Below are 8,434 nucleotides of genomic sequence, written 5' to 3'. Positions count from 1 at the left end.
TGATTTTTGAGACCTAGGCCCATGATGGAATGGTGCATTTGAATGATGGGGTAGATGTTCAAAACGCATTACGGTGGGGCCCACACAACTCGACCTCATGGGACGGACTCGTGAGGTCGAGCGCATAGTACCTTTTTGCTATATATATATATATATAATGAAATAGTGTTTCAAAAAATTTCCCTCATTTCCTTTAGCTTAATTATTTATAATTATTTATTTATTTATTTTGTCTTTTATTGGATCTCTTTGTCCCACATTGGAAAACTTCAAGTTTATAAGAGGGGACTTTTGCATATAATATGGATTGTTTAAATTATTATATGGGGTTGCAACTATTTCAAGAATTATTTTCATTCCATAAATATCATTAGGATTGTTTAAATTAATGGACATCATATGAAAGAGAGATAATTTTTCTCAATTTGATATTTTTATGCTATTTAATTTACAAACAGAAGTGAATTCCAGAGAGTCATCTATTGTTTTTGGATGTCTTAAATCTATTCAAAAGCAAGGTTTGTTGATGTTGTCTACAAAAGATGTCATTGAGGGTTGTTCAATGTCATTGAACAGTTGCTCGATGTCATCGATAATTTTTGAATATCCTCTGTTGGTTGCTGGACATATTGGTGTCATTTTTCAATGACATCGAGGAGTATTCGATGACATCGAAGGTCAAGTTCAATGTCATCGAAGCTAGGTCGATGCAATCGAAGATATCCAGAATTCCATGTTTTACCTTTGGACAGTTTTTTGCATTAGTTCGATGTCATCAAAGTGGCTTCGATGTCATCTAAGTTTAAGTGTCGATGATATCGAAGGGTGTTCGATGACATCGAATGGTTTCACACTATGTAGATTTCTGGATCTGCTAAATTTGTTTCCAATTTTGTTTGGGATTCTTCCATACACTACCAAAAAAATGATCAAAGGCTATGGACTATAATGATATATGGCTATGGCTTTAATCTGTATTTATATTGCTACGCCTTTAATCCGTAGCTGAAAGCTACTGCCCACCATCCCACAACTATAGATTGACGGTCCCATAGAGGTCTCTATGGGGCTCATCGTAATGTATGTGTTTTATCTAAGTTGTCCATATGTTTTGATATCTCATTTTAGGGCATAAGCCCAAAAAGGAGGCAAATTAAAGCCTCAATTGGACCACACAGTACTAAACAATAAAAATTATGTGCTTATCATTGAAATTTTTTGGGAATGGTGTGGTTGACTTGGGCCTTTGATCTACCTCAATTTTTATTTCATGCACTAAACCTAGTTGCCAAAATGAATAAATGGCATGGATAAGCCACATACATGTTGGTGGCCCCCACGAAGCCATGACAGGATCGTCTAAACAAATAGCGGAAGCGGATTGGCTGGTGTACCGCACACCACTGAGTGGCTGGTGTGTTAACGTCACAAAGTTATGTGGGTCCCATCATGAGGTATGAGTTATATCCAAACCGTTTGTCCACTTAGGGAGATCGTCGTAAGGCTTGAGTCGAAAAATATGACAGATCTAAAAATCAAGTGGACCACATTGTAAAAAGCATTGGAGGATGAATGCCTGCCACTGAAACCTTGGATTAATATGATATATATATATATATATATATATCTTCATCCAGTTCTTTGTGACCTTATGAATAGATTATATGGAAAGTAAACGTTACAATGGGCCCTATGAATGTTTTAACGGTGAGAATTATTGTCTCCACTGCTATTTATGGTGTGGTCTACTTGAGACCTGGAAATTACTCATTTTTGGGATCAAGATCTAAAATTATCTCCCCATATTGATGAATGGTGTAGATATGATAAATATATCATTTTGGGGCCATGTAGCTTTGATCTCCTTTGAACCGTATGAAATAATGGAAATTAACCTTTATCGTTTATATTTGGTGTGGTCGAATTGGGCTTTCATTTTATCTAATGTTTGGGTACTTGCACTAAAATAAAAATTTTAAAAGAATGGATGGAGCGGATGAACCACATGCATCACGGTGGGCCCCACGGAGCCCCTGACACAGGACCGTCCGTCTTTATCGCCACGCCTAAAACAATTCCTCCGCGCCCATTTCTCGCCCTATCTCTCTCCCTCTCTCTCGCAGCCTCGCTCCACCGCCTACCCTCTCTCTCACTCCACTGCCTACCCTCTCTCTCTATAGCCCTAAGCCTTTGATGAACTCATACAGAGGGCTTCTAAGCTGGTTTCTTAAGACACCCAGAATCCAAAACAGGATGATCTCAACACTTCGATTCATGGGTCTTTTAGGAAATCTAGCTTCTCTTGAGGTAATCATGATTTTTATCTTCTTCCTGATTTCCTTTTTTAAAATTGGAATTGGTGATTACACCCACCCATTTGGATAGTTACACCCAATTGTCTGCATAAATATTGAGTGGTTTTGGAAAATATTTGTTGATTTTTTAAAATGTTTGTGTTGGATTTGGGAAAAGATAGAAAACCCATGATTTGTTCTTTTGAGGGTGGTGCAGATTTGAAGAAGATTTGGGGGATTTATTATCAGAAGTGCAGAAGATTACGGCAGTTCTATTATCGTTGTTGTTGCTGCTGCTATCGGATGCCTTGGATTTGGGCTTTGGTCATTATGTGAAGGGTTCATGGACGAAGGGTATAATTTATTTATTTATTTATTTTTATGCATCATCCGTTCCTAAAAGTTTCTTGTTCATGAACTTTTCTTTTATGTTTCCACTTTTCTTATATATCTATTTCAAAGCTTTAGTGTTTTGATAAATGCAAATTCCATTTTTCTTATATATCTATTTATGTCATGTTTGTTCGATTAGCTCTCCTTGTTTCTCTCCTTCTACAGCTTTCATGTTTGTACACAACAGTTTCTATTTTGTACCAAGGAATTAAGATGCTAAGGAAGAAAAGAAGCCACAAGGGTCTTGATTCGTATGAAGGAAAGGTAGCAGTTCATTTAATTGTTTATGGACTGAGTTGTTTCTATTTTGTACAATGGGAGTAACCATTTAAAATGTTTGCAAATTCTCAACATTGTTTACCCATGATTCTGACTTAATGCCTAGGGTTTGGATTGGGAAGGAAGACATTTGAGCAATCACAAAAATTGATCGTTCTGTTGTACTTAGCAACTTATCATATTAGCAAAATAACTATCTGAAGTTGAGCCTCTTCCCTATTTGTTGTAATCCCAATTCCTACTCGCATAGTATTGGTGATTAGAGGTTCTGCCTATTTATAGAAAAAAAAAACCTGCCTAGTCTTTGAGTAAGATTAAGAAGGCAGAAACATGAGGATATGTTGGCATTGTAAGATAACATGATAGTATATTGGTCATTTCAAAAGGCTACTGGGGAGAACCCATGAGCTTAATTTTGAGAGTGCCTGTCGTGAGAAAAGCATATGCAATATATGTATGTTTGAATTATCGCTTCGTGTAGTAAGGATCTTTAATTATCTTTATCTTTTGTTTTTATTAGTCCCTGAAGTTGCTCTCTGTTATGGCTGCAATCCGTTTGGATGACAAGGATGATAAAATCGAGACTACTCTCTCACTTGCTCTAGCAGAGTCGGCGAATGGCAATGTTACTGACAGGAGCATCATTTCATCTGACCCACTGGCTTCAACACTTGGGAAGAGGTGATATTTTTAGCTTCTGAAACTCTTTCTTGATGTGTTTGGCCCATGAACTTTCTTATTGATCACAAAGACTTGGTATGAAGAAGGATATTTCACAATAAGGAATGAAAAATAGCAAAGGTAATCTCTATCAATCTTATTTACCAAGAAGGCTCTTGAACATCTCTCTTTTGCATTTGCATCCCTTGATCAATTTCAAGAATAATAATATGAAAGAAGAAATTGATGGGAATTCAAATGTTGCAACAAAAACACAAGTATGAAATCACTACTACTAGATTTATGGCTCTAACTTATAGGTGGATGAACATATTCCACACATGGAAGCAGACCCATTTCGAAAGAACCTTAAATACATGCAATGTTCATGTTAGATCATATTGAGAATGCTAGAAGTTATCAACATGAATGATTTTGCATATTGAGAATGTTGAAAGCTATCGACATGAATGATTTTGCATGTAATCTGATTACATACAAGCACACAGTAGAACTCATATGCATTTGTTTGTTTACACTTCCAAATAAGTTGATTATAATCTTCTCTTTCGTATCCATATGTGATGAACAAATCTGTATTTTGGGTTGTTTGGCAACTAGGAATTTACAAGTTGCTAAAGAATTTATTTTCTGGAAATAAATTCTATATGAGAAACTGATTGGGTGCACCTTACCATCTAAGTTCTCTTCGGCCATCTAGGAATTTATAAGTTCTCTTTTTGCCATGACCCAACCAAATCTAATTGGGTGTACCTTACCATCTAATCTTTGGCCATCTTTTTCCTAAAAAATTGATATTTATATTCTTTGACACTGCTTATCAAATTAAAGTTTATATCTCACAACTACTGGCCGCACTTGTAACAGGTAATAGGACACTTCAACCTAATACAGGTCAGGATCAAATCATGGGCATACATGTATTGATCCAAACTCAAATCATGGGCCCATCTTTATACGAGGCAGGGCCTCAAATTAAGATTATTTGGGAAATTGTTAGTTTTAACCTCTGATGTTGATTTGTAGAACTGGTTAGATTTAGCATGGATTTTATGTTTAGATTTGTTGAACTGGTTAGAAAATGCTTTCCTATTAAGGGTTCAGGGCATGTTCGGGTGCCACTTAAAATGAGTTCATCTCATTTAGTTAACATTAGTAGTGCATCAGAGATCATAAATGGTTGGTTATCATGATGACATTTAATTCTACACAAAAAAGTTTTAAAAAGAAGATCCCTAATACATAATTAGGAATAACTAAAATGAGATGAATTCAATTTGTTTTTTTAATGGTTCTCTTTAGATAGTGGATTTTGAAGATGATCTGAACATATCCAGGTTAGGTCGATGCATGACTTCAACAAAGTGAATTATATTAACTGACTTCCTTGGTGTCATGTGTATGTCATAGTGTATAATCAAGTCCTCAAAGTATCACCTCATATGATTTTGGAGATGATCTGAACAAACCCATGTGGGAATGCTGTTTGGAGCATCAATTCAGTTTACATCAGGGGAATTCTATGTTTTCCTTGCATTTAGTTTTCATCCTTCTTCAATTGACTGATTCTTTGTTTTTATATTACAAAGTCCTCTAGTGGTGGTTCGCCCTCGAATAATTACAGAAGATGCACAGGAGAAGTTATCGGTATAGCTGTCGGATGTGCAGGTAGACTATTGATACTCATATCCATTTTCTATTTATGGTGGATGAAGGATGCACCTAGCCATATGCGAGTGCACACAGAATCACCAAGATTTGTATTTTCAGCATTATTGTAATTGTAATTGTAATCGATTGAATGAAGGATTGCAATTGATTCATTATTGAATGAATGATTGTGCAGGTGGTAATTGAATGACTGAATGATTATACAGGTGGTAATTGAATGAATGAGTGATTATAAATTTTTTTAAAATGTAGGAAATAGCTACGGATATTGATCGTAGCTAGTAATATGAAAATCGTAGTTGTTATTAAATTCAACATATTGCTATGGATCTACTTTTAGCTACAAATACTATCCGTAGTTGTACGTGCTTTTCCTTAAAGAAATGGTTGTTACGAATTATATCTGCAGCTACTTTAATCTATGGCTACAAATTTAATCCGTAGCCATAGGTTTTAGACCTATTGTTACGGCACCTACAACTATGGTCATGCTATGGACTAAAACCGTAGCTATAAGTCTTTGGTTACGGCTTTTATCTGTAGCCTTTGCCCAGTTTTCTGGTAGTGATAAGTTATATATATTTGGGTGTAAACGGGATTGGGGGGTAATTCTAGGTTTTCAAATTCATCCAAGGGGTTTTCAAGGGTTTGATTCGAGGTTGTTCGAATCGAGTAAGCTCTTTTCTCTTGTAATTTCTATTTTTTTATAGTGATCATTTGTCGCTTTGTGCCGTGATTTTTTTTTTTTGAAAAAGGTTTTTCCATGTTAAATCATTGTATTCTCTTTATGCTTGCTTGGTGCAATTGGATTACTTTTTGCTTTCTACGGTCCCCTAACTAGTGGTATCAAGCAATCATTGGGGTGTAGGCTTGATTTATTATTATTATTATTATTGAAGTATCAATGACAGTTACTCCTACGTATAATGTAGAGAAATACTGAGGCAAAAATAACTTTGAATTATGGAAGGTCAAGATGATTGGCCTATTAGTTCAACAAGACTTAGATGAGGCTCTTGAGAAGCGACACAAGTTTATGGATGATGATGAATGAAGGAAACTTGATTGGCTAAATCATCAATCTAGTTGTGTTTAACAGATGAGGTCCTTTATAATGTCACAATGGAGAAAACCGCAGCGGAATTATGGAAGAAGTTAGAGGACATGTATGCGAATATTTTAATATCTGCAAGGCAACATTGATCATTTCCTGTTCTTTTCCTCGACATCTCCCCTTGAACTTATTGCATATTTCAATGCTTACTGGGTAAGTTGTGCTCTCACCTGACAATCCACAATAGGTTATTGCATGTTTCTTGACACATCGCTATCTCTTGAAAGTGCAAGAAGCAACCGACTGTCTCAAAGTCCAACACAGAGGTCAAGCGCTATGTCTTCAGCCTGCAGTGAGATCATTTGGATTCGTAGACTTCTTTCAGATTTTAGAATTGCTCTTCATAACCTAATTCCTCTTCATGTTAATAACATCAGTGCCATCCATATTGCTTTTAATAATGTATTTCATGAACAGAAAAAGCACATTGGGATGTATTGTCACTTTATTCGAGAAAAGTTTCAATCTGGGATCATTTAACTTTCACATGTGGCCTCTCCTGATTAGATTGTAAATATTCTCACCAAGACAATGACAACAACATTCCACTCTTCCCTAGTTCGCAAACTGTTGTTGGTCGATCCCCCACATTAGTTTGATGGGGTGATATTGAATCATTCAATTTCATGTATAGTTAGATATTGCGTTTACTTTTCTTCCATGTATAAAGACATTCTTTTTAACATATAGGATGTGTATCTCTATAAATGCCGCATTGTGACTAAAGTAATACATTGAATATTATAGGAGAATTCTCCATATTACCCGTGTTACCAACAATGGCTGTAATGATGCAAACTGCAACCATTAAGTTAGTTTGATTGGAATTTAGAGAGAGAGAGAGAGAGAGAGAGAGAGAGAGAGAGAGAGAGAGAGAGAGAGAGAGAGAGAGAGAGAGAGAGAGAGAGAGAGAGAGAGAGAGAGGCTCAGATCATTAAGGCAGTGGATATCCCATATCCTGAGGCTATGCATGACAGATGGATGTTTCCTAATAGGAAGCTTCTCCTCTACCTCTAGCATACAACGCGTCCATACTATATATAGTGAAACCTAGTTAATACATCTTTTGAAAATTTTAGTTTAGAGTTTCTTATAAAGGTAGGAGAGATAATTTTTGTATTTTTATTTTCTCTTATTTTAATGAAGAAAAAGCTATGTTTGCTGCCTCATGAAGTATGTATATTGTCGATCCATATAAGTCTTTGTGCCTCTTATATCTCTTATTTTTGTTTCTTATATTTGTCTATTTTAACTATTTTTCTTCCGTGGCTTTCCGCAACACAAGCATGGGGTGAGTTAGAGAGAGAGAGAGAGAGAGAGAGAGAGAGAGAGAGAGAGAGAGATGAGTGGAGGCGTGTGGGGTGTTATTTATTTATTTTTTTATTTTATATATGATGTTACAAAATTACCTTTTGTAAAACCCTAATGGCCAGGTTGATAAGGCATTTGATGTTGTCCAACTGCAGCCCGACTAACAGACAGGCTTGAATTTTAAGCCGAGTCTAGCCCCAGGGCTTGATACTCTAGCCTGAGTTCAGATTAAGGCGGCAAGGCCCAAAAGCCCAACAGGCCAGCTCGGCCCATTGACAACACTGTAGCCAAGTCTCCCTGATCAAGTTGTGACTCAAATCAGGATTGAATGAGTTGGTTCGAGTTGCCAGGCATCTACGCCCGGTTTGCATTTGATGACATTTTCTATTTAGGCCTAGTCCAAGCGGCAAACTAGGCCCCGATAGAATCAATGCCAAGACCTCAAGTGTTGAAACGATATATCTCCACTCAGTCTGCCAGTTGAGATATGGATCTGGGTGTGGTGGTGACTCATTTATTGTACTCTCCATCTGCATCTATATCTATTGATCTAGACCATCAAAATTATGGTCCCCACCTGCGAAATGAGATTATCCCAAAAACCATTGATCTAGACCATCAGAATTATGGTCCACACCAGTGAATTGAGAATATCCCAAAAACCACACACCTCATGAGCCTAACCGGCTAA

The 8,434-nt window shown here is 36.5% G+C and overlaps 1 long non-coding RNA gene across 3 annotated transcripts; it reads left to right on the top strand.

Moving 5' to 3' along the window:
* Positions 1 to 2,109: 2,109 nt before the first annotated feature.
* On the top strand, positions 2,110 to 4,924 carry LOC131250972 (uncharacterized). Of its 3 annotated transcripts, none has more exons than XR_009173534.1 (4): positions 2,110 to 2,307; positions 2,512 to 2,648; positions 2,853 to 2,951; positions 3,487 to 4,924. It is a non-coding gene; the product is annotated as an uncharacterized LOC131250972 (long non-coding RNA). The 3 variants fall into 3 exon arrangements; XR_009173532.1 differs by having other exon boundaries at positions 2,827 to 2,951; XR_009173533.1 differs by lacking the exons at positions 2,110 to 2,307; positions 2,512 to 2,648 and having other exon boundaries at positions 2,661 to 2,951; positions 3,487 to 3,767; positions 4,515 to 4,923.
* Positions 4,925 to 8,434: the final 3,510 nt, after the last annotated feature.

Source organism: Magnolia sinica, chromosome 7 (genome assembly GCF_029962835.1).
Source record: "Magnolia sinica isolate HGM2019 chromosome 7, MsV1, whole genome shotgun sequence".
Classification (NCBI taxonomy): domain Eukaryota; kingdom Viridiplantae; phylum Streptophyta; class Magnoliopsida; order Magnoliales; family Magnoliaceae; genus Magnolia; species Magnolia sinica.
Note: the sequence above shows the minus strand (reverse complement) of the source record. Positions and strands in the feature narration are given on the sequence as shown.